The sequence below is a fragment of the Chrysemys picta genome, chromosome 7 (genome assembly GCF_011386835.1).
Source record: "Chrysemys picta bellii isolate R12L10 chromosome 7, ASM1138683v2, whole genome shotgun sequence".
NCBI classification, from domain to species: domain Eukaryota; kingdom Metazoa; phylum Chordata; order Testudines; family Emydidae; genus Chrysemys; species Chrysemys picta.
Window position 1 is genome coordinate 82,978,158 of NC_088797.1, and position 25,363 is coordinate 83,003,520.

Below are 25,363 nucleotides of genomic sequence, written 5' to 3' on the forward strand. Positions count from 1 at the left end.
AGTGAGAAGAAGGGAGTGAGGCATGCCATGTAAATTTACAGTGCTATATAAAAACTAATACAATAATATGAGGGTAGAGCAGTGGTTCTCAAAATTTTGTACCGGTGACCCCTTTCACATAGCAAGCCTCGGAATGTGACACACACACACCCCTTATAAATTAAAAACACTTTTTTATATATTTAACACCATTATAAATGCTGGAGGCAAAGCAGGGTTTGGGGTGGAGGCTGTCAGCTCGCGACCCCCCATGTAATAACCTTATGACCCCCTGAGGGGTCCTGACTCCCAGTTTGAGAACCCCTGGGGTAGAGGGCACAGAAGAGAAGAGGTTTCCTTTCATTTGCTCTTATCCTCAGAGCATCATTATCTTTTCCCTAATGTTCTGCCGTTTTACCAAGGATAGACTCTACAGTGATTTCAGTAGCAGTTTTACTTGTGTGGGCACTGAAGTATCAGGCCTCTTTTTCCTGTCCCTTCTATTTTTTTAATAAAATGATATTTTCTGATAGTGTTATTTCTAACACGTGAGCCTATGCGCTTTGTGAAGAAGACTGCTACTGTATTACTCAGTATTAGTTTAATTATCTAGTCATCTCTACAGAAAATTGCCAGACATCTTAGCATATTTACCATACTTGATTTTGTTTTCCATATATGAGTTAGATTCCCTCCCCCCCCCCCCCCAGACACTATGTTGTTTTGGAGTTTGTGAGCCTTGTGGTGGTCTGGGCTGGGTAGGAAGAATTGGCGTTGTCAAAGAAAATGAGAACAAAATTACATCGCTCATCCTTTGAAATATAAGGAAGAGAATGGAGCGAAATGGAATGCAGAGGAAGAACCCTGGTGCATAGTTACTGAGAATGCAGACAACACTACAAAGGGGTCTGGATGTGTTTAGCAAGAACTGTGCGGGTAGGGGAGTGAACAAGAGAAGATATGGGCGCTAGCCCTTATGGTAGCATAGCATATCTGAGGTAGTAAATGCCATGAGAGGGAAAAAAATCTGTAGGAAAAGATAGAAGGAAACTCTAAGTCATGTTCCAACTTGTCAAAAACTGTTAAAAGAAACTACTAATTGTGTATTTTAACCAGAAAAGCCATAAGTGAGCCAGATGTTAGTCACTTGTAATGGTCTGGGGGAGTCATGAAGTATATGGAAATAGGTCTCCTAGTTGCAGCTCTGCTGCTAGTCTGCTGAGTGACCCTGGGCAAGTCACTTCACCTCTCAGTGCCTCCATTTCCCCATCTGTAAAATGGGGATAAGGATGCTTAGCACTTTTGTAAAGTCCTTTGAGATCTTCGATGAAAAGTGCTATATAGAGAGAGACAACAGCGTAAGGCAGGCAATGTGGTAGGCCAATAAAACAATTATTTGAGAGGAACTAGGAGTACTGCTTTCAATGTCTGTCTGAAGATATAGGCTCAGATGAAGAGGCTAGGAGGATCCCATATCGTTCTGATCTTCTAGTTTGTGTTCTGACAGTAGCTCTAAAATCTCAGACTAATCCGCAATTGACCCTTATTTGTTATCAGAATAACTGCATCAGAGGACCTAATAAAGAAAATAAAACTTAATTTATAAATCCACATTCCTAAAATGTGCTGAGAGTATTTTAATCACCAGCCTTTACAAAGGGAAAGAGAGATTTAAAAGTTCTTGTAATACTGCTAGGAAACCATCCTATTTCACAATAAATTCTCGAACTAGTAGAAACCACTTTTTAAAATCACCACAGATTATTTTGGAAGAGCTAACTGTAGATTAGTTAAATTCCAGTAACAGGAAGATTACTTTATACATTTAAAATAATTGTGTACAAAATGTATGCATGAAAAACAGAAGGGATAAATACTTTCCATTTGTTTAATGGTATATGGGCACTTGCAAACTGTGAGAAAGTGGTGATATACAGGAGTAACTACTACCTTTGTTACTACCAAATCCCTAGTAATCCTGCCTAGTGTTGGGTTATCCTCCTAAAGGGACTTTTTACCAGCATGGGGCTGGACACTTTTAAAATTTGATAAAGATATACAGGTGTGGCCCAGAAGTAGCCAGTTTGTAACTGGTTGCTGCTTGTTGTTTATCACTCCCATCCAGGTAAGAAATATTCTTTTAAACTGAAGTTATGTTCCCATAATTTGTCTTTTCCTATCGCTGAGGAGATGGCCTGGTATTCTAAGTGGAGTGATTCCATCAGTACACCAGTGGCCCCCCAGTAATAGTACAGTCAGATCACAAATTCCTAGAGACAAAGCCCCTTTTTAGTGCTCCAGAGAGATTCCAGTGCATGTTGATGCACCTCTAGTGCTACCAGATGGCACTCAGATATTATCCAGGATGATTACTGGTGTTAGCTGACACCCTCAGCAGGGCATATGTAACCAGTGTCAGCGAGTTGGGGAAAGGGGATCGGGACATTGAACCCATTAACAAGCAGCTGTCTTAGACTGTCTAGAGGAGTGTGTTTACTAGCTTAGAATGAATATTCAACTCTGCTCATTAATAGCAGGTAGAGACACCTGCCGATCGTGTGATAATTGTCAACTGAAAGAGATGCAGTTACTGCATGAGCTGCCTACCTGACCGGAATAGGTGGGAATGACATAATTACCTTCAAAGAATACTGAGAGACCATTGAGAAATAAAAGCTGTTTAAGGTAGCAAATATTACAGATGTCATTTTGGTAAGAGAAAGCTTGTGGTTTCTAAGGAAAATAGTCACTTGAACTGTTAATATTGTACGTGTGATTTGGTCCTTTAGTCCTGTCTGTAGAATTATTTTTAAACCTAATTCAGGGATAATCTGGAGCTCAGAATGTAAACCTTGAAATGGGGGAAGCTGCTACCCTGGCCAGGAGGCCTGTGGTAATCCAAACTTCCCAGGTTTACTGGCATCAGACATCTTTAGTATGGATGGTAATTACTTGTAAAATTACCAGGTGTGGGAAGTGGTAACAAAATAGGCCCTCCAGTAGGGTGACTGTTACAACCTTTGCAGTAAACTGTGACTAAAACCTGCTGATATTCAGGTAAATAGAGTGATATATTTGTAAATTGCACTCTCCAGGTGCTAAATTCCAGAACATTAAGGATCACTTAGAAAAGACCTGTATATGATAGTTGAGTGCTCTGGTGAATGGCTTTCCAAAGTCAACAATGGGACTAGTTAATGCAGTTCTGGAGACCTGTGGACTCCATTCTGTACTACACCAGGGGATGGGGAACAATCCATCTTTATACCACATGGGTTGTGGATCAGCTGGGGACCAGCATAGTTGTAATATTCAGCAACCTTTCCAGGGCTGCCTGTAGGTATGTTATAGCTCAGAATCTCTCCCTCAGTGTAGGCTAAAGAGGAGCCCTCTGTAGTCCTCAGCATGCCTCCTCTCCTATACCAGGGCTTGTGAGTGGGCTAGCATAGGGCTGATTATGTCAGCCCTGTGCTGCTCCTCTGCTGAGGAAATTCTCCCTAGATCAGAGACTGGAGGAAGGGTGTGGGAGTATCTCTTTTTCTCTCTTTCTTTTATGGAAATGTTCAAAATGAAACCCAAAACCATTTGAAATTCAACTGGTTTAGGGTTCCACCAAAAACTTGAAACTCTAGACCCGACTCTCCCCTGCATCAGAGCTGCTCTCCATTGTACTACCAGCACAAAGCTGCCCTAAAGTAGTCCTAGCTGACCACAGAACTAAGACACAGGACAATCTTCTGAGAGTGTGGAGCCAGCATAAAGGCTCCTATGCTATATTCCTCTCTGTGGCCAGCATATGGGGACTGGCTGGGGAAAAGAGGACTTCTCTACAACACTTTGATGATTTGGACTGTCATAATTGGAGGCTTTTAAAGAAGTCCTATGGCTGCTGTAAATTGACAAGCCCAGTGCCCAGCCAGCCCACAATCAGAGCACCACAAGTGGTTTAAAACGATCTTCGTAACACATCTCCCCTGAGTTGTGCTCTTCAGCTACAGCCAAGAATCTGGACTTCGGTGTTTGCCAAAAGATGCCGTAAATTATGCAGACTTTTTGAGAAAAATTGGGTTTATGGTTTTGCATTGCAGTCATATAGAAATCACAGTTTTAAATGTCTGTGGCACAAAATCTCATTGATTTCAGATTGTTTTTAGACAATGCCAAACAGTGGCTGAGTATGCAGCAGTTGAGGTAAATGAAAAATCCCTGTCCTGGAGATCATTGATATTTTGGGTTTGGTTGAACTTGATGCTGCCTAAGGAATTAAGGTTGGGATTACATCCATGTGAGTGAAGGATAAGGAAATGAGTTAAGTTAAATACAATGTTGGCAGGGACTTTTCCCAAAGCAAAATCCACAATTACAGAAGTTTGTTAGTTAACTCCAGCAGGTCTTAATTATAGCAATGGTCATTGTGATTTTTTTTTAAATCCCCTTTATTCAGAGGTTCATGTTTTTCATCTAGTGGAGAACTGACTTAAAAAAAATCCCCCAAAATAAGCTTTGCCCACCCCCTTACTGACTTCTTGGTGTCAATTCTTGTTTAATTTTGTGAAATGTGGGCATCAACAACCTACTCTAAGTAGAGAGGGAGCAATTATCCTACATTTAGAATTCACACATTTCGTGATAGTATATGTCAGCTAATATGGTTCTCATGCAGAAGAGCAGAATCAAATTAATATTGATAAAAAAAAATATTTTTTTTCTCCCATTAACATAAGCTGTTAGTCTAACTTTACAATCCAGTATGTACTAGCAAATCCTTTTGTAGGATTGAGCACTAAAATCATTGATACTTTATATGGTATTTCTTATGAAAATAACCAGTTCATGCTAAAATAAAAAGATGATGTCTAAGCAGGTATTTTGGTAAATGCAATATAAATGATGAATCAACAGAAAATTGTAATCAATAAGTTAAAATTTAAATTGTGGAGCATTACACCATTATGAAATCACTTAGTAAATTGTCACTGTTTTTAGCTATATTTAATCAGTCAGATTGCAGTACTAGACATATGTTTCCAAAGTGTTGAGGATAATTTAGATGTATTAACTCAAATGGGAGTCATACAGTTCAGTTTCTTTGAATTGCTTAGAAAGTGAAGCCTCCAAGTGCTCTAGCTTGAATGGTTGTGATGAAATAAAATGAAGCCTGCTTGGTGTATCAGCTCCCAGAGGTAAAGACACTCTTACATGTTTCCTCTTTCAGAATATTTAGCATCTGTGTAGCTTTCCCATGCACAAATTGAAAAGCAGACAGTCAGAACTGGATAATATACCAGCTTTTTCTTTGCAGACAATTCAGAAAATAGTCACAGGTATTACAAGGTTTTGTAGCATAGACCTCAGCAAAGTTTTGTCACGATTTATAAAGGTGCTATTGTGCTGCTAGTTTGTGATCAATCCCAACTCATCCCACCATTTGCAGTTCATACCTTACGTACCCTGGTGATGAATACACTTTTGGACTCAGATGGGGAAATAGATTCCAGAGCTAAAGGCTATCCACTGAGAATAGCCTTCTCCCAGACATACAAATCCTAGCACTGCCTGCTTGAACTGCACACTGCAGTAGTCTGAATTGACTTTGTGTAACACTAGGGAAGAGAGTATCCCAGATACCTCATAGGCTTGTAAAAACCAAATAGGTCTGTAAGCCAATTCAGTTTACAGAGAGCAGGTGTTAAGGGTTCTGTACCAGACATTCCATAAGGAGAAAAGCTGAGTCACATTCTTCATTAAGTGGCAAAAATAGTCTTTATTCATGCTGAAGAGTTGATAAACTGCCCAGATACAAAATTTGGAACTTTGCCTTTTTAGCCAGATAGGTGAAAGACTCAACGTCTATAGGTTTAGTGTATGTGTTGTGTTTTTTCATGCATCTCTAAACACATTGGGCCTGATTCTAGTCTCACTTAGAACTTGTTTGCACAGAAACTTAAAGACAAATAACTAAATGTTTGATTAAAAAAAATACTTTAAAAGAGGGCACTCTTACCTTGAAATAAGTATCCACATACAGACTTGCACCAAAATAACTAAGGTGTGAATTAAAACTGATTTAGTTTATTTTGGTGCAAGTCTGCACAGACCAAACCTATACACTAGCAAATTGCGAGTAACTCCACTGACGTCAGTGGGCCTGAATCTCCATTGACTTGTACTCATTTAAAACTTGTGCAATATGGGCATAAAACACAACTAAGTCAGAATTATTCAGTCATTTTACACCAGTGGTAGCATTTTACATCCACTTGGAACAAGCTGCAAGGCACTGTAGAACCAGACCCAATGAAATTACACTAGTGTATATCTGGTATAATTGAGGTCAGAATCAGGCCTATTCAGTTTCCCATAATTTGGACTTATTATGGGCCAGATTCTGATCTCAGTTACACTATTGTAATTCCCAAATTATTTCTGTCAATCAGTGGAGTTACTGAAGGATAAAACCAGTGTGATTAAATTCAGAATCCCTGTGCATAGATGAAATCTCTGGCCCAACAATATCTTTGCGTATGTCTACATGGCAAAGAAAAATCTGTGGCTGGCCCATGCCCTGGGGCTTGGGCTGTGGGGCTGTTTCATTGCTGTGTAGACTTCTGGGCTGGAGAACTCTGAGGGGTGGGAGGATCCTGGAGGTTGGGCTCTAGCTCAAGCCCAGAAGTCTGCCCAGCAATTAAACAGCCCTGCAGCCCAAGCCCCACGAGCCTATAGGTTTTTCTTCGCTGTGTAGACATACCCTTTGTGACCAAACACCATATATCTTCCCACACTTGTGGCACAGGTGTACTGAACCAAAGGGCACAACCAAGAACAAGGAAAGGGAAAGAAAGGGAGACAGAGAAGAGAAATAAAAAAGGGGAAAAAAGCAAAGGTAGACCTAAACTGGAACTATGAATGTGACGTACCATCTTCCTCACCTGCAAACTTTGAAAGATTTGGAAAAACAGGATCCAGGTCCTCCTCCTCATTCCTGGTTTCAAGGAATAAACCAAAATGTAAGTAAGACTTTACTCTTGCAAAATGATCCACAATCCCATGTTGCTGGAAGGGTCTCCACCTGTGGATTCCTTTGCAGATTTGGGGTCTAACATTTTGCAAAAGTAAAAATCACCCTGAGATGTACTCGTTTGTAGAGAGAAGATTTTAAGTAATTTTTCATCTCAAAGAAAAGCCTGTCTGATTGATCTATGCCATGCATTCTACGACTATAACAATATTGCCAGATTTTCACAAAAGTGTTTAATAGCTAGGAGGCATTAAAATATATCATTTGGTGAGAAGGAGTTTGAGGCAAAGAAAACTAGTTTTCAAATCACCCAGAAGAGCAAATTATAAATATCCACTTCTCTCAACTCTGTCTTTCAGCTCATCCAGCCCCCTTCAAGCAGGCTAGTTGCAGGTGTGATGCACAGACATTCCACGTGATATATTTGGCATGAGCCTGAATGCAGCATTGAACTGCAATAATGCAATTAACTGAAGGCTTACAATTTCCATATTTTTCCAACAAACAAAGAAACAATAATATTTTCATCTATAGTTAGGCAAAGTGCAGATATGCTGCATACTTTGGACTGCTGTTACATAACATTGTACGGATTATGCTCCTTTAAGTTCTACTTTTGAGGACAGTATAATGGGATTGCTGACATTCAAGACCATCCTCTTTGTTGGCATTATAAAATGGTAGGAATTAGCAGCCATTGGATACTTGTGCCTCTGAGTACGAGATGTTTGATTTGGAAAAATTAGGATAGGGATTCAGATTTGAATTAACTTAAACCTTTAGGATGTTCTGGCTGATGTTTTGATTTGGCCCATTACAAAGAGAGGGGGCTAGTGGTGAAAACTGGACCTTGATCAAATGCCTAGTCAGACTGCACAGTTTGGATCCAGGATTTTGCTCATGGAACAGACAAGGGATCCACTCTGGGTTCAGATTCTGAGCTCCCAGAAAATGTTCATATCAATGATTCCTTGCTCCGGTCCACCATCTCTATTCTAAACTTCAAAAAGCTATTTTAATCACTTAACTAATTAAATTAATCTTTGCTTATGAAGGTTAAGGTAGTTACAAAAAAAAAGTACTAGAAACATTGTTCTGTGAAGGTTATGAGACTGCTGACAATGAGGGTAATAAAATCTCATAATCTTTCCCTGTCTCTCCCCACCCCTGGCCTTTCCCTGTCTCTGACTCGTCATAATATTTGCTCTGTAAATATCCAAGAAGTTTATTGATCACCACTGGCAAACCCTTCTAATTAATAGTGAAGTTAATTAAATAAGCACATAGAAAACAGCTACATCTGGCTGTGTGAAATGAAATGACTATCTGGTAGGTGATGAATTTGTGACTACACAGTGAATTGCAAAATATAGTGTCAAAGGATTATGATTTCCTAACAGAAATGATCATTTTTACTCACCAAGTGTGCTATCTATGTATTTCTCAGGGAAAGTGATGCAAGAAGGTAGCATTTTTTATTCATAGTCAGGAAGAGTCATTGAGTGACATGGTTTATATTTACTAATCATTATATTTTTAGACCTGGAAGCAGGAAAAAACAAATAAGTACAAAACATAGTGAGAGACCTTGGCCCCAGTACTGGAACTGGCTCTGTGGGTGGCCCCCAGCACTCATGCTAGGTTAGTTGCAGGCCATATAAAAGGAAGGGAATAGTGGACTGAGAGGAAAAGATGGTCAAAAGTCTTGAAAGAAGATTTAAGGGACAAGAGAAGAATCAAGATGAGACAGTTGATAGATGATCAGGGCTGCCAAGAGCGGGTTCAGGCCCCAGTGAAAAAATTTTTTCAGGCCCCCCAGCAAGGGCGGACCGGCTAAACAGAGCCGACGAGAGGGGGCGGGGGGAAGCCAGGCCCCGGACCCCCTTCCGGACTGCTGGACCCCGATAATTTGTATCGGCTTCCCCCCCTCTCATCGGCCCTGTAGATGATGCAAAGACTACAGTGACTCCAACTATAGAAGACCCATTCGTCCAAAAGATATTTTATTTTAGTGTATTTTTCTTATGCCACAGTTTATTTTAAACAAATACCCATATAGCTAGAAAAATAATTATAATATTCCTATAAAAAGCATCTTTTTTCATCCTTTAAATAAAACTTGTAATTCCCTGTTACTAACATTTTTATTCTAGAGTCCCCAAAACATGAAATTTCAGGATAGCTATTAGCCAAACACAGCATAGCAGACCTGCTGAGACCATGTCATGAGTTTAAGTATCAGGGGCAGTTTATTTGGATTAACTGGAGGTGGTGGTTTTTTGATGTTGTTGTTGTTTGTTTGTTTGTTTGTTTTTTAAATAAAGCATGCTGTAATAAGCTTGCAAAACATAATGTCAGTGACCTTTTTCTTTACCTCATAAATGAGTTTTTGCTTTACCTCAGTGATATTCAAATCTATTTGAAGTAAATTCATGGCTAAAGCTTTTAGTAGTACAGACAAATTAGCAAAAGGATAAAAATGTTCTTGAGTTCAGTAGCATAATTCTCAATCTGTAGGACCCAGATGTGGGACATGTGACAAAAACCCAACACAAAGGACACGCAAAATCATTCATGGAGGAAATTTAAAATGCTGTGGATTCTCTTCATTAGGCTAAACAACTCTTCCTATAAACTTATGCTCATTCTTTATTTCTGTGTAAATGATTTTCAGCAATTAAAAAGAGGGAGATGCCAATTTTGGAGGAATATAGGTAACTTTGGGATTAAAATGGTGTCTTTCTCAAATGAACTACAGTTGAGAGGTATGTTCAAATCTTTAGCTCCATTGGCCCTTGTACTATAGTGAGGTAAGCATATCTTTATTTAGTGGGTAAAGGCAACCACTATTATAGTGTAGCTTAAACTTCCAAAGCAATGTATAAATATTCACTAACCAGTTATAGACTTAAATGTATTTTATAACTATCATCTCTCAAACTGAGACCATGACAGTACTTTTAATTTTCCCTCTAGATTGGTTCATATTCCTGGAGTGTCTTCCTTCCTGAAGCAACCTGTACGCTCAGATTGCCATTAGTAGTTGACAGAATTGCTGAGTCAATTTGCAGCAGCATTTGTTTTCCATTCGTTAGCATGTCCTTTTCACCAGTATTTCTCCTATCTTAATATATGTTTCCTTGCCGAGTTCTTATTTAAATTATTGGTCTTATTTCAGTATTGACTTGTTCCTATCTGTTTCCTCTTTATATGTACTCTGTGTCTCTTCCGTGCTCTGTTACTTCTAATCATAACTCATTTTCTCGGGGTCCTTAAATGGCTCCAGGGAGCAGGCATATCTAAAGCAGGACCTTTTCAAAAGTTCAGAGCAATGATTCAGGAGTCTGCAGGTGAATGCCAAATTGTCAAGCTAATGCTCCAAAATTTCACAAGCACTCTGATGGAATATACATTTTGTACACATGGGGCCAGTACTTATCGCAAGATGGCTTCATGGCCATGCCATTTTATTTCTTTATTCATTTCAGCTTTTTTATAAAGAGAAGAATTAATATTGCTAAAAATGTTCTATTTTAAAGTCTTCAAACAGAGTAGCTCATATTTGGTGATGATAGCAAATTTACAATGAATCACTCTTTTTTACAGAGAGGCATACTTGCTATTTCATTTCTCAGCATCACCAGCAAATGGCATAAACATACAGAGAATAATAAACACAGCAATACAATACTCAATAATAATAATAATAATGGGCCTAATCCTGTATTCTTTGTGCTCCCAAACTCCCACAGACTTAAAAGCAAGACCTACAAATTGGCTCCAAACATCAAGGTGTAATATAAGGCCTGAGGCTTGCAGAGCACTTGCAACTCTATTTGAAGACAATGGCAGTTGTAACTATGTAAGGCCTTGCAGGATTCAGTTAATAGCAAATAAGTGTTTAAAGACACAGAGCTCTGTCAGTAGATCAGAATGGTTAGACTAATGCATTCTTTTTTCAAAGAGACACAAAGATCCCTCTTTTCCCCCACAACATCTCTCCAGAAGTCATATTCTGAACCTAAGCAATGTCACTCACCCTCTTTCAAGGCCTTATAGCACAGCATGAAAATCATCCTTTGCTCATGTCGGGGCTTGAGAAGAAATTGGAGTTGGGCCCAAACCACGCAGTTTAAATCTGGCTCCAAATCTGATTTAAAAAAAAATGATTGAGCATATCTGGGAGCAGGAATTTGGCTTAGTAACTTGTAAAACTTCTGCATAGCCAGACGCAAAGTTTGGTTCTGGATCTAGATCAGGAGCTTGATCCAGCACCACCACTTAGGCCGAAGTCCCAGTGCCCCCAAGAAGAGTATTTTGTTTGCCAGGAGACCTCTGAATATGAAGCTCCCCAAAGTTCAGATCTGTGATTTTTGATTCTTGATAATTTCTGAGAGAAACTTTAGTTTAGATTTTGTTGTGTGATGTGTTTGCTGACATCACTGGATTCTGAATTTAAACATAGCAAACCATGAACAAATTAAAAAAAAAAACATTTGGAGCACATCAGTTCTGCTTGTGAGCCAATAGAAATATTCACTGTAGACAGAAGAAGGGCTGCCTTCTTTTGAGGTGAGGAGTGTCAGGGACTCAACTGTGAATCCTTTGCATGGCAGTGTATTGTCTTGGTCCAGCCCAAAAAGTCGTCTTCGAAAGATTTCAGTGAGTTACTGACTCCTATAGTTGTCTTTCCAAGCGTGCTTTCTATATTTATTATGATTTTTTAAATGAAGGATAATTGCTGACAGGATGTTAAATGAGTCTTAGGTGAATGTCAATGTATTCTTTAAGGAATTTGACATGTCACTTGCAGACTCATACACTGTAGTAGTAAGATGCTGCTGCAAGCAGTAACCACTGCAATTTGTTGCATTCATTTTGCAATGCTATTTGTAAGGTTTTGGTTTCAAAGCACTGCAGAATAATTTGGACAAAACTTCTAGAAGTGTCCAAAAGAGGCATAACAAGAATTTACACTTTTCAGAAGTAAAACTGTGTAATCAGTCATGTTAATTTAACACAACCTTTTCTGTACTACTGTCAATGAGTCATATGCTTCCCATAGGTCTAGTCTAAACATAGTTTTTGTACTGGTATTACCTTGTTTATTGGTTGGGGGGGGGGGTCTTTCTTTTGTTAGCAGTATAGATATGCTGGTAGAATCCCTAGGGTAGATACAATTATATTGATATAATTGTGCTTATTCCTGGTCCCTGCAATTTTACACCAGTATAACTGACTCAACAGTAAGGGGTGGGCGGTTGTACTGCTCTAACTATACCAGTATAATTAAAGTAGTGCAACATTTGTGTGTAGACAAGGATCTACACCTGCTTTCTTCAAAAACTTTCAGCAGGATGGAAGAAAAAGGTTTTGGTCTTGCAGAACTGAGGTGGTTCCAGCCTTAAAGTCATCCATACCGTGAGCTCTCCGGGGATCTTGTGTCACTACAGATTAAAGTGGTGGGTCAGAGCATCTGCAGTGCTCATTCTGCTTCCCACACAGCTCCCAAGAAAGGGGATTTGAAACCGTGAAGGCACAACTGGTCCTGGTTCAGAATAACCTGGTCTTCATGGGAGCATGGCACAGAGTGGCTGCTTCCTATTGCCACCTTTTCCCGCAACTGCAAATTGTTTTCTTGAAGTCCGGGGAAAGAATGCAGCAGAGCTGTCACCCTCTTTCCTCCACTGGTTGGGTCCTTAATGTGCTGATTTTGCTACCCTCCAAATCACCTAGCAGAGGGGCACAGGTGGCCAGACACATGCCTGTTAAAATGTACTGTGTGCATAAGAAATGTTCCAAGGTATTTATTAGCTGAAACAGTGTAGGGTAAATTAATCAACTTCCATTTTAAAATTACAGCAATATTAAACTAAAGGGAAGCATATCTAGTTATAATAACCCAGCCCAGGCCATCGCTAAGGTTTGGACATGGGGCATTCACTGCCAAAGCATGTAACTCTACAACTCAAGCTAAAAGATTTGGGGCCAGATTTTTAAAGGTCTTTAAGTATCTGAAGATGGAGATAGGTGCCTAGCTGGATTAATAGATCTGTCTAGATGCCCAACTCACATTCATTTCAATGGCAATAGATGCCTAGGTGGCTTTGATAATCCCATTAAGTGCCCAACTGTCTTCAAAAATCTGGTCCTTAACCATGAGCTGGAAGGAGTAGCAGGCAGCTATTTTCTGTAGATCAGCCACAAAGAGGACATGAACAATGGATTACACATTTTTAAAGGTTCCTCACACAATATTAAGAGAGCTAAGTATCTAGGTTAAATTGAAGGGAAAAGATATTAACAAAAGAAATATCTGAAGCAATGATAATGGTGTCAGCAGCATACATTCATATTTGTGAAGTCATTAAAGAAAAGAAAGAAAGAAAACCAGACTAAGAACTGCTTTTTGTGGATCACTCACAAATTTAGAAAGGTTCTGAGTAAAAACCTTCTTCAAAAAAGCAAGACAGTAACTTTTTTTGTAATGATTAATGAGGTACAAAGAATACCATGACAGAAAAGCACTACCCAAGCTATATTTTTCTGAATTTAAACAACACGGCTTACTGAACCAATCAAAAGACTTTTATAAATCAAGAAAGTCTGCACATATAGTACATAGTGATCTTTTCCTGACATTCTTTGAATTATATCACTCTTTGAAATTTATTTGTAAGATGAAGTAAAGCATAGTAGAGGGAATTCAAACCAGATAAATGTGGATTTATTTACTTATTTAATTACTATTGAGACAATTATATATCAGATTTTCATCGGTGACCCATCAGTGTTGCACAGAAAGGTGTGTTGCACTGCCCACGAGCACATGGCCAACATGTCTTTACCAAAAACTTTCCAAATGTAGGCAGAATTTACATTCTGAATGAAGCAGGTCTCTACAGGAATACTGCTTCCATTCTCTGCATATCTAGTACCTATACGTGACAGATTGTTTTGCCTGGTAGTCACAGAGCAGAGCACAGCAGTAAAAGATGCTATATGCATGTTTCTAATGGTATAGGGAAAGCTGGATGACATTCTATTATTTGAGAAGTAGCAAGAGCTCATGTAATTACAGTGTCATACATATTTATAAGGCTGTATCTGCAACTTTCATGGGGACATTGCCTGACTGAGTGTTTAACTGTGCATCCTTAATATTTTTTTAACATGAGCCGCAATTCAGCAAAGCACCTATGCAAGTCTGGAGTTTTAAGTACAAACTTAAGTGCTTACCTGAATAGCGATGGATTTAAGCACATGCTTAAGTGCTTTGCTGAATCAAGGTAATTTTTTAGGAAGTATACAAAATACTTTTTGAAACAGTAGGCTCAAATCCTTCAAACACTTAAGCATGTGTCTAACTTTGCAGATTGAGTAACCTTATTGATTTCAATGGGACTACACAAGTGAGGGATTTAGTAAATTTAAGTGTTTGCAGATCTAGGGGTAAAGCAATAGGATATACAGAGGTGTACAATAAATTCAGATAATTGTGTGTGGATGATTGTGTGCACACACATTCCTGCTGCATCCAAAAAATGTGTAGATTGTTTTCTTAAGGTAATATATTTCACTACTGGTCTTTTGGAGGTGGAAATTGAAATGATTCTTTAAAAATAAGTTCATGGGTGATGTAATATGTACCATATTTTAAGAGGAGCATTAACAATTTCAAAACAGATTGGTCTACTGTATGTGGACTTATGTTTCTCCTCTTTAGTATTTCATTCAGTTTCCATATTTCTTTTAAAATTAAAGTGAATAACAGATCTGAACTGTTAGTAACATTAGCTGATACATCTGTTAATGAAAGTTGTAAATTTTCTGGGAAGAAGGAAAAAATCAGTGATTCATGTAAGCTTTTCTAGCTTTCTATATTTTAATCCAACAACAGATTTTGTTTCCACTTGAGTCACACAACTACTTTATACAGTTATTATGGACTTTTCCAAACTGTCTTGCATACATTTTGAGTGTTAAGGAATAAATTCCCATATGCTTGTCACATTTGTTCTTCCCTTTAAAAAACACAAGTATTTACAACTATTTTTAGCTGGTAGAACTATAGCAAAATAAGTATCTGCCCAAGTTAAACTTGTAATAGCTCCAATTATACAAATTATACCTTTTCTGGAATTTGCATGGTTATACTTTCTGAAAAATCCTTCCTCCTTTCTTCATATATTCTTAACACTTTAAGACCAATCTGAAAAGGTGCCGAGTGACCCCTGTGAGTTCCTGAATGCACTCAGCTCCCATCAAACCTATTAGACCTTTTAGTTCCTCTACACAACAATTCAGGTACCAATGGCTGTGTGATTTAAATTGAACTATGCAGTGGTTAAAGTTAAGCATGTGTGTGACATTACACTCCACATTCTTTATGGAAATATGCTTATGATATGGATATGACATAACTGAGATGTACTATATGCAAGATGGCTCATGTAAGATATCCTTGGAAAGGTTATGATTTACTGAATGTGTTTACCCAATTTGAATGCATGTATCATTTTTTTGTATCTGAAGCTGGGAATATTGACCATGTCTCTGTATTTCAAATGTGCTACTTTGGATGAGGTCAAACAATGTTAGTGGCTTATTAAAGAAATGCACACGAGCACAAGGATTACCCCAGGGACTGTGTGCAATAGAAACCTCTCAGAGATAGCTCTACACAATGGGAACTGTTTGACCCAGGTCAGATAGCTCTATACAGTGGGAACTGTTTGATCCAGAGCACAGCAAAAAAGCTTTCCAGCAAGTAGCGGGAAGATGTAAAAGAGGGACAATGACAACATGAGGCATCCTCACTCTCCCTACAACAACACACCTGAAAACACCCGAGGAACAAAGACTGAACTGTGGGAAGTGATGGTCCCAGGCTGGAAGGATTTTTAGCTGCTGCTGCCCTCCTTATAACTTTTGGGTCAGTGTGTAGAGTTCTCATCTGGGATGTGAGAGGCAAGGTTCAGTTTTGCCCTCTATGGGGCATTCTGTTATCAGTCTTCCTCAACTTCTGCTGTTGAAGCTGTTCTACTGTGGATCAATAATGAAGTAGTCATTGGAATAGGGACTTGAACTTGGGGGTCCCACATGAGTGCCCTAACCACTAGGCTGGAGAATTATTCCCTCTTACAATGAATAATCATTGTGCCAGGGAAAGAGTGAGTGAGGCTGCCACCAGTCTTGATTAGTGAACTGCAGGAAAGGGGAATGCCACAATCTGTTTCTGACCATTGGGGCTGTCTGAAGAACATCCCCCCCATCCTGCTGCTGTAATGTGGTGTTATGTTTAGTGCTGTTCCCATATCCAAGGGTTAACATATACTCTTTACTCAATTGTGGAGGGTGCCATTAATAAGTTAGTTCCAGTTTTAGAGTAATTACAAGGTTTCAAAGATCTTCCCTACGCTTACAATGGGGACTACTGCTAGAGCCGGTAATATCTATAGAATACTTTAAAAAAGCATCCACCATCTGTACAATTTCCACAGGGTATTTGGCTGCCTGTCATTTTCTGTAAAAATTGTGGAACATAGTCTGTGCTCAGAGATACTCCAGTTCAGGAAGGTGCTTAAGCAAATGCCTAGCTCTAAGCATGTGAGTAGTCTACCCTTTGGAGTTGGGACTCCTTCGGTCCTTAAAGTTAAGCACAAGCTTAAATAATCTCTTGAACTGAGACTGTCATGATGTGGATCTGACCATCAAAGAGCCTACAGGTGTTAATAAACAAGTATTGTTAAATTACGAAGTACTTGATAGCAATGGTAAACTTAGTCAGTTGAAACAACGAGGAGTCCTTGTGGCACCTTAGAGACTAACAAATGTATTTGGGCATAAGCTTTCGTGGGCTTTAACCCACGTCATCATATGCATGGAGTGAAAAAAGTAGACCGGTATAAATATACAGCACATGAAAAGATGGGAGTTGCCTTACCAAGTGGGGGGTCAGTGCTAACGAGGGCAATTCAATTAGGGTGGATTATAGCCCATGAAAGCTTATGCCCAAATACATTTGTTAGTCTCTACAGTGCCACAAGGACTCCTCATTGTTTTTGCTGATACAGACTAACACAGCTACCCCTCTGAAATTAAGTCACTAATTTATAACAGATGGATTTCCAAGGCTTCCATGTTGAGAGCAAAAACAAAGCTGCTCTGTACCACTGTAGTTTGAAGAACCTATCAAGGTTCTGAGAAGATGTAAACCTTTGCCAAAAAGAGCTAGGTTCCTTTATAAAAATAACTTTCATGAGCAAGTGACAAGAGTCATCAGTGCTTCTCGAAGTAAATAATCTATTGCAGGTCTCAAAATCCTGCTAATTTGCGGGGGGTCATGGATAATATTTTGCATGCGTAACACATTTTAGAAATACTGAAACTTAATTTTCCTATGACCTGTGAAGCCTCAGTTCCTTTTCTACTGTTTTTTCTTTGTTCTAACAGTCTCCATGGATGCTGCAGAGGAAGGAGGAGGAGAGCACAGAATTATGCTGTGGTAAGCCGTTCTTGTAATGAGTCGTCTCGGTCCCTTTTTCATTCTGGAATGGCTCACTGTCATCACTTTCAAAGTCATTTAATAGCTGTACTAGACCTAAATCAAAACTTATGTTCATATTTTTTACTCAATAGTTGTACCGAAGGCTTGAGTCAGCATTGGTCATGGTTGAGTGCAGACAAATTCTGCAGTGGCTCCCACCCAACTTGGAAAATGTTACTGCTTTCACTTTTGACACAGTACAGCCACTCTATTTTCCCCGAAATGCCAGCTACTATACAGGTGCCAGTTTTTAACTATTAGAATATTCTTGTTTGTAAATTCATGTCAGAGGTGTTAAAACATATGTCTTCATGGAGACTTGCGTTATAACAAGTGCTTGATACACATTGTTTTACAGTTTTTATATATTCACTCTGGATTTTGTGCTACTGTGTATAGAACACATGTTTCAGTGGAATCCGAATAGTGTCAGTAACTCATGAAAAGAAATGGGAGAAGAGAGTTCTAAAAGTAAGAGCCCAGGGAAGAGAAGGAGAGAGTGAGAAAATATAAAAGGGGAGAGTCCCTGTAGAAAAAAGATATTGAATGAAAGTCAAGAAGAGGATAAAGCGGAAAGAAGGAGACAAGGACAGCAAAAAACAAAGAGAAAAGGTAAATGAAGAGGTCTGAAGAAGGCAGATAACAAAGGGGAAGTGAGCAGAAGGATGGGTCAGGAAATCTCTTTCCAATTAAGAGAGAGGGGCAGCAGATGGAAAACTACGGGCTTCACTAGACTAAGCAGAACAGGTCCAGTTCCACTGTGTGCTGGTGCAAGAACTGGGGGTGGAGATGCAGGGGGTGCCCATGCCCTGCATGCTCTTAAACATCATTCTGTGGGGGCTTCCTGCACCGTGCAATGCAGAGGTGATTTAGAATGAAAAATTAGTGTCATCATCACTACATAGATAACAAGGCTCTAGCACTGCATTCTAAGCCTGCAGCTGGAGTAGTGGTTATGGCAGGTGAGGTTGCTATTCATCCGCCTGGAGTGAGAAGGATTCCTTCTCCCTAAGATCATGAGGAACTCACCAATGAGAAGCGTAGCTGCTTAAGCTGTGCATTGGGCCAAACTATAGCACTTGGATACCACAGTGATAAATGCCTTAGATTTCTGGTTCTCAGCTTTTAACTATCTGAGATTTCAGGTGAGATTTCACTGTTGTTTGCTGTGACTAGGGGACTATGGGATTCTTGGCAAGAAACTGAATGATCTTTTTCTGGGTGCTGCTACAGGGAAATGTTTATGTATGATGGTTGCTGGGAGTTGGTTGGAGTTCTAGGGAGGGTGTGCCCTGAGTAGGGGATGCTGGTGTATGTGGAAGTGGTATGGAGCCCATGGACTGTATCAGAGGCTGGTGTGGATTGCTGGTGCTGAGCTGGAGCTGGGATAGAAGTGAGAGCTGCAGTGGGACTGGCTGGGAGAGTGATGAAGCACCAGTGTGTGTGTGTGTAGCCATAGAAGCATGAGGAAAGGGGAAGAAGGTATTCCAAGCAATTTTGCTTTATAACATTATTCTTTAAATGTAGACAAGGATTTATGGAAATCAGAGCACTTGGGTTAGGTGGGTGGGAGAAGCCTATTGCTTCAATGAGAGATGTATAGATGAGATCAAGGACACGTAGGAGGGAACATGCAGTTGAGATTTGTATATGACAAACAGGAGGGAGGCTGGAGCCAAACCAGTCTGGAAACAGTGCGGCTGGGTAAGTGGTTTATACAGTTTTAATATTTGAAATGTGAAATAATGAGTGTGAGAGTGAACAATAACAAAGGGGATTATATATTAAATAGGTACAGCTGTGAGACTGATCAGGCACAGGTTCTGAGATAAACTAAAAATCACTAGCTCAGTGTCTGGCAGCAGTAAAAAACCACAGTCCTTAGATGAACACAAATCTGGAGATGATATAGCAAGATACAAAGAGCTGGTGGGACTACACCTGGAGTATTGTAAACAATTCTACAGATTACTGAACATGGGACAAAGATATAGAAAGGGAAAGAAGGAGTAAGGGTGATGAATCATCTCTGGGGTGTATTTATTAGAAAAGGAGATTATGGGGGGATGTGTTTGAAATGTAGACTGCTGAAAACTTATGAAGCTACAAATTTCTATGCAGTTTATTTAGTTAAGTGTCATGCATTTTAAAACACTTCAGCCCAGAAAAACAAACTTTAAATCAAAGAATTATCAGAGAACTATCACTGCATTTCCTATAAATGTCAACTGAGTTTTATAGTCTAGAACAGTGTTTCTCAGCCCGCAGGCCGCTTAAGGCCCAATCAGTACATGGCCCATGTGACCTCCTCAGGGCCATACAGATAGTAGTGTATATATTGTGTGGATGCCATAGCACGTAGCTGCATATGTGGCCCACAACAATAAATAGGTTGAGAATCACTGGTCTAGTGGTAACATTGGTTAATGGACTAAACATAGTACTTGCAGTGGCTGTTTCGTGTGAAAAGCAGCTGCACAACTGGCTTATATTCTTACCTGGAATTCAGCTCTTCCCCTTTCAGCCTGGGGAAAAGGAATATGTGCTTTGTGATCCTTGGCTACCACTATACTCTCTTCCAAGCCACTGTAGTTGGGTGCAGTCAGAGCACCTTTGAAAGTTCTCTAACTTGTACCAGGAGCCAGACTAGATCCTGGTCACTCGTAGGATGATGGTGAGGGCATATAGGCAGTGTACAGCCTCCTTTACACACACCAGGTCCTGTGCTGAGCAGAAAGTTTAGCTACACCCAAGGAGCTTGCCCTATGAGTTCTTATTCCAGTTAGTTTACTGGCTCAGTGTACGGCCTGATTCCATCCTCCTTACTCATGTTAATCATCACCTTATTCCTTGAGTAATCCCATTAATTTCAGTGGGACTTCTTGGGCAGAAAGGTACTGGGAGTGAAGCACTGGTGGAGCACAGGATAGGGCAGAATCTGACCCTCTAGCATTTGTGTGTCTTTGGGAATAATGAAAACAGAAGTAATACTCCCCTCTCCTACAGTGGCATTGTGGGGAGTATTTTAATGTTTGTAAGGAAGCTCAGAGATGTAATGTGCTACCTACTTGCCAAGTATTTAGGTATATTTGAATGTTAGTTTTCGTGAGTACAGTGCAGTTCTTGAGCAAAATGTCCTCTGTCAGTCCAGAATGTATCATATTGTGATGTATGCGGTACCTTTATTTCCTAATTATTTTTTAATATCAACTTTACTGTTTTGAAATAGTTTAATGTATGTTTATTTACATGGAATAGTCTTCATCTTCATTATCTCCTGAGATGGTCCTAATGCTCAGCTGACCTATTGGTCCATTCGCTGATATCTTTTTATTGAAACCTGAATTGGACAACACAATGTAAATCATCCACACAAGCAATCAAATTAAGCAATACATAAAGAAAAGGGAAGGTAAAAACAGGACAATGCTATGAAGCAGTGAATTGTTAACCTTAGCAATCTTTCTTTCTGGAATATTTTTCTGGAGTTTTGATGACACTCTAGAATCATAAAACTATGAAATCAAAATTGAGTGTAGTGTGTCTTTTATTGCGTTCCACTGAGTTAATTATTTAGGTTCTGCAAATGACAGTGTACATGCTTAACTTGAAACACATGAATAATCCTATTGGAGTCAATGAGACTACTGACGTGATTTAAGTTACACATGCAACATCGAGGGTTTAGTTTGCAAATAGTTGTGAAATAGAGGAAGATTTAATGTCATTCTGGTACAGCACATCCAAGATTAAATAGGAAAGGAGCTTCAAAAGGGTTATATGCTTCCCCAATAAGACTTTTTTTAAAAAAATTCACTACATTCTGGATAGGTCTCTGCTGCAATTGAAAGGTGTGATTACAGCATGTATAAACAAATTTGATTGAGATAACTGGCTAAACATAGTAGTTAAGCTGTGGCAGCACAGGTGCCAGCATGGATCGGCCACCCAAGTGCAACCCCGTCCAGGACACTAGGTCCATACTTGGTGGCTAGCCCCTGCCATTGCCTGTGTTGCTGCAATTTCACTGTTGTTTTTAGTGAGCTAGCTGAGGTATGTGTACATGTGGTGCAATCACATCTCCCAAACTGCAGAGTGGCTCTACCCTCTGTTATATACTCAGGTAGATGAGAAGATATTACTGTACTGTAAAGGGTGTATATATGTGGGCATGCACGCGCGCACATTTCCTTCTGCTGCCTGACCCCCAAGCACAAGTTGAACACAGAAAATAAACAAAAAGAAACTATAATAACAAAAGGTACTCTGAAAAACAAAGCACAGTTTGGAAAGCTTAAAGGACACTGTCAACTTGTTTTAAGACACTCAGCCAGCCAAATTTAAGCATAAAAATCAATGTATGGAATAAACATCAGTTAATATAATAATATTAGAAAATGCAGGGCTGGCTATTCTTCTCACAATTCCACCTCATTAAGCACAAGAACATAGCCCATAAGAACAATCACTTCAGTAAACTGCATTGCAGTACTATGGATGAGTATACTCCTCTGAAAACTGGTTCTCCTTTCTGCTGCCAAACTCTTAGAGTTTCTATGAACCATTCATCCGGAAATACAGTAATTATTCTCAGAATTAATATATATGTGGCTCTGGAATGAAGACAGTAGACATTCCCATGGGAAGTATAAAAAGCAAAGTTTTCATAGTAGAATAACTAAGAGATCATCTCAGGATTTCCTGTGTACAAAACTCCAAAGGGACATGCTCATGAACATACTTAAGCTAAGTGGAAAAGAATCATCCTGCTCCTTTTTCCGACAGTAAAAGGATTAAGACTTTTAAAAAGTTTGCACAAAATTGGTTAATTATGGCTGTTCACTTTTATATATAAGGAGGATTAGTGCAAAAACAAAACAAACAAAAAACACTGGCCAGAGTAGGTATCATTAAGACAGAGGTTAGAACTGGGCAAACAATTAAAAACAGTTTCACCCTTTATTCTGTTTGTGAATTGTTCAAGAACAGACTTTGATTTTGAAAATCTACTTCTCCAGAATTTATTTGGCAAACTTTCAATGAGGACAAACTTCATCTTGTGGATTGTTTGCAAATTGTGTGTTCAATATGTTTATTTTACTGCTGTGTGATTCCATCCCATTAGTCACATGCTCTGGCTTCTTTTTCTGATTGAATGATCTCACCTTCATAAGAGGGTGAGTGCTGAAAGAAATCCTTGAGGCGCATTCTCAGGGAAAGGTTGGAGAGCGTATTAAGATGGTAGACATAACACAAGATAAATAGCCTAGAAAATTGTAGGATCTTTAAAACTGTTCCTGTTTGTTGCATAAGAAAGAACATTATATCTGGTTGAAGTGATAGTCAAGATAGCCCAGTACAGACAGTTTGATAAGAAGTGTGAGAATCCTTACAAGGGGAGATAGAGTCATAGATGAATCTTCAAAAGTTTTTTTTCTCTTACTTAATTGGCCACTCAGAGTTGGTAAGACAACTCACACCTGTTTATGCTCTCTGTATGTGTGTATATATAGCTCCTCAATATTTATTCCACTCTATATGCATCCGAAGAAGTGGGCTGTAGTCCACGAAAGCTTATGCTCTAATAAATGTGTTAGTCTCTAAGGTGCCACAAGTACTCCTGTTCTTTTTAATTGACCATGACTCTCTATTCCTCATTAGCACATACAGAAATGTGCCATTGTTTAATATACTTTTCATGTGCATGGACTGAGTCCACTTGTCTCCATTTTGCATTGGTATCTCCCATCATTCCTCACAGTTGTGAATTTTGGTTACATTTATAGCACTGTTTGCAAAGTATGTGGTTACCTATCTCATCAATCTGATGTATTTGCCCTGCTGCAGGACTCTGGAGACCAGCTGTGTTAAGGATCCCATTTAGCATTATTTCATGTATCTACTAAGATAATTCATTAAGCTCATGTGTCTTCTATCACTGTTCACCACAGTCACTGCCAGTCACAAAAACAGCAGTCCTTTGGTGGTGTGTTAGTGAGCATTCCTTTGTATGTGTCCTTATGGTCTTCACAGAGATGGACATTTCTCCCCAGGCAATGATCACCCTCCCTTAATATCTGATCATATTCCAGACAGTCTGGTCTATGTTTTAGAACTGGAATGTGTTCAGTGTCTCCAGGCAATGTATCTCTGCTGCTTAATCATCATTATTCCTACCTACTGTTTTCCCTTCTCCTCCTAGCTACTGCTTCTCACTTTGAGGACTCAGATGAATTAGTTTTGTACTGCTTACTGACTTTCTCCCTCTTCGAGTTCCTCTTTGGTTTCTGTCATTCTTCTTCCCAAACTCACAGAGCTAAATGTAGGGGTGTTTAGCCAGGATAGAGGTGGTTCTGTGAGCCCTCCCATATGACTATGCTTATTCACATGTGGATTCACTTGCTCACAAATAAGCAGAGGCTCCTCTCCAATCATTCATGAGAGCAATATCCAGCCACAGAGATGTCTGTGGAAGTTCAGGTGTGGTTAAAACTTGCACTTTGGTTCCAGACCACATTTAATTAAAGACAGGAGCAGATGCAAAGTGAGTTGCGGCACTTTTGCTTTGTCACACTACTCCCTGTATGGCAACAGGATTCTCTCTAACCCCTGCAGATACTATACATGAATTATGAAACTCAGCTCTCCTTTTGTGTATTTAAAGAAACATTCTACATGTGCTCATTAGTAATATTCGGCCAGGGACTTCCTTATCTCTGATCTGATGGAAGAACCAGAGCTAGATTTCTTCCATTTAATCACTCTTCTATTTAAGCACAGCATTCTCTCTACAATATAGCCTGTTAGGTAGGGATAGCTTGTTTCATCCCCTCCCCTTGCTTTTTGGCAGCAATAGACCTCTTGAGATATAAGCCACAGAGGAGTACACAAATGGTTGGTACTAAAACCTTACATTGATCAGCTTTTAATGTTAACAACCATGCTCAGTCTCTTAGGGAGTAGAGGAGGGGGTGGAGAGACAATCCACTGCATTAATGCTCTTGCCCTAGGTACTACAATGATTTGAATCGTTTTTATGCTGTAGTAGAAAATTGTGGCAGAACACCTCAGAGATCATTTTAGTGCTTTAAAGAAAGCAGGCTTGAGCCTCTACAGAGAAACAATGTGTTTATTTAAAAATTATTTGTATACTTTTGGCATTTCTACCATTGCCTGCCACACCCTTTCAATTGCCTCTTTTTATGGGAGACCCTCCTTATTTTTTAACCAGATTTATTTCTGTCCCATACAAAGCTGGTGTTGTTGTTTCTCTTAAATTATTTGCATCAGAAATGCAGGCTTGTTAAGTGACACTGTAGCCAGTGCTAAATAAGTGTAAATCTCCCTTAGGGCTTTCTTTTCTTATGTCCTTTAGATTGGAGCCTTTGTGCCTCATGGAGTAGCGTGGCCACAGATAAACAGGCTGTCTTTCTGAACTATCTGTGCTCTCCTTATTCCTTTACTTCCTTGCCAATTCATTCCTTAAGACTACAGGCTAGTCTACATGGAGACTGTGTGCCCAGCAAACCAGGGTGTGACTGAACAGAGTTCCAGCCTACTGCGCACTAAGTCACCACATGGACATCATGTGCACTCAGAGATACGCTATTGGTTCAAACAGCAATAGATAAAAGTGCACTGCGGAACTTGTAGTGCATGGGAGCAAGGTCCACCTAGTGACTTACTGCGTGGCAGGCTACAATGCTGTATATTCACAGTCTAGCTTGCTGTGCCCCAACTCTCCACGTAAACAAAGCCCTAAGGATTCCCTTTGCTCTTGCTCTCTGTACAATTTTGGGCCTAAGAAATCCAAAATT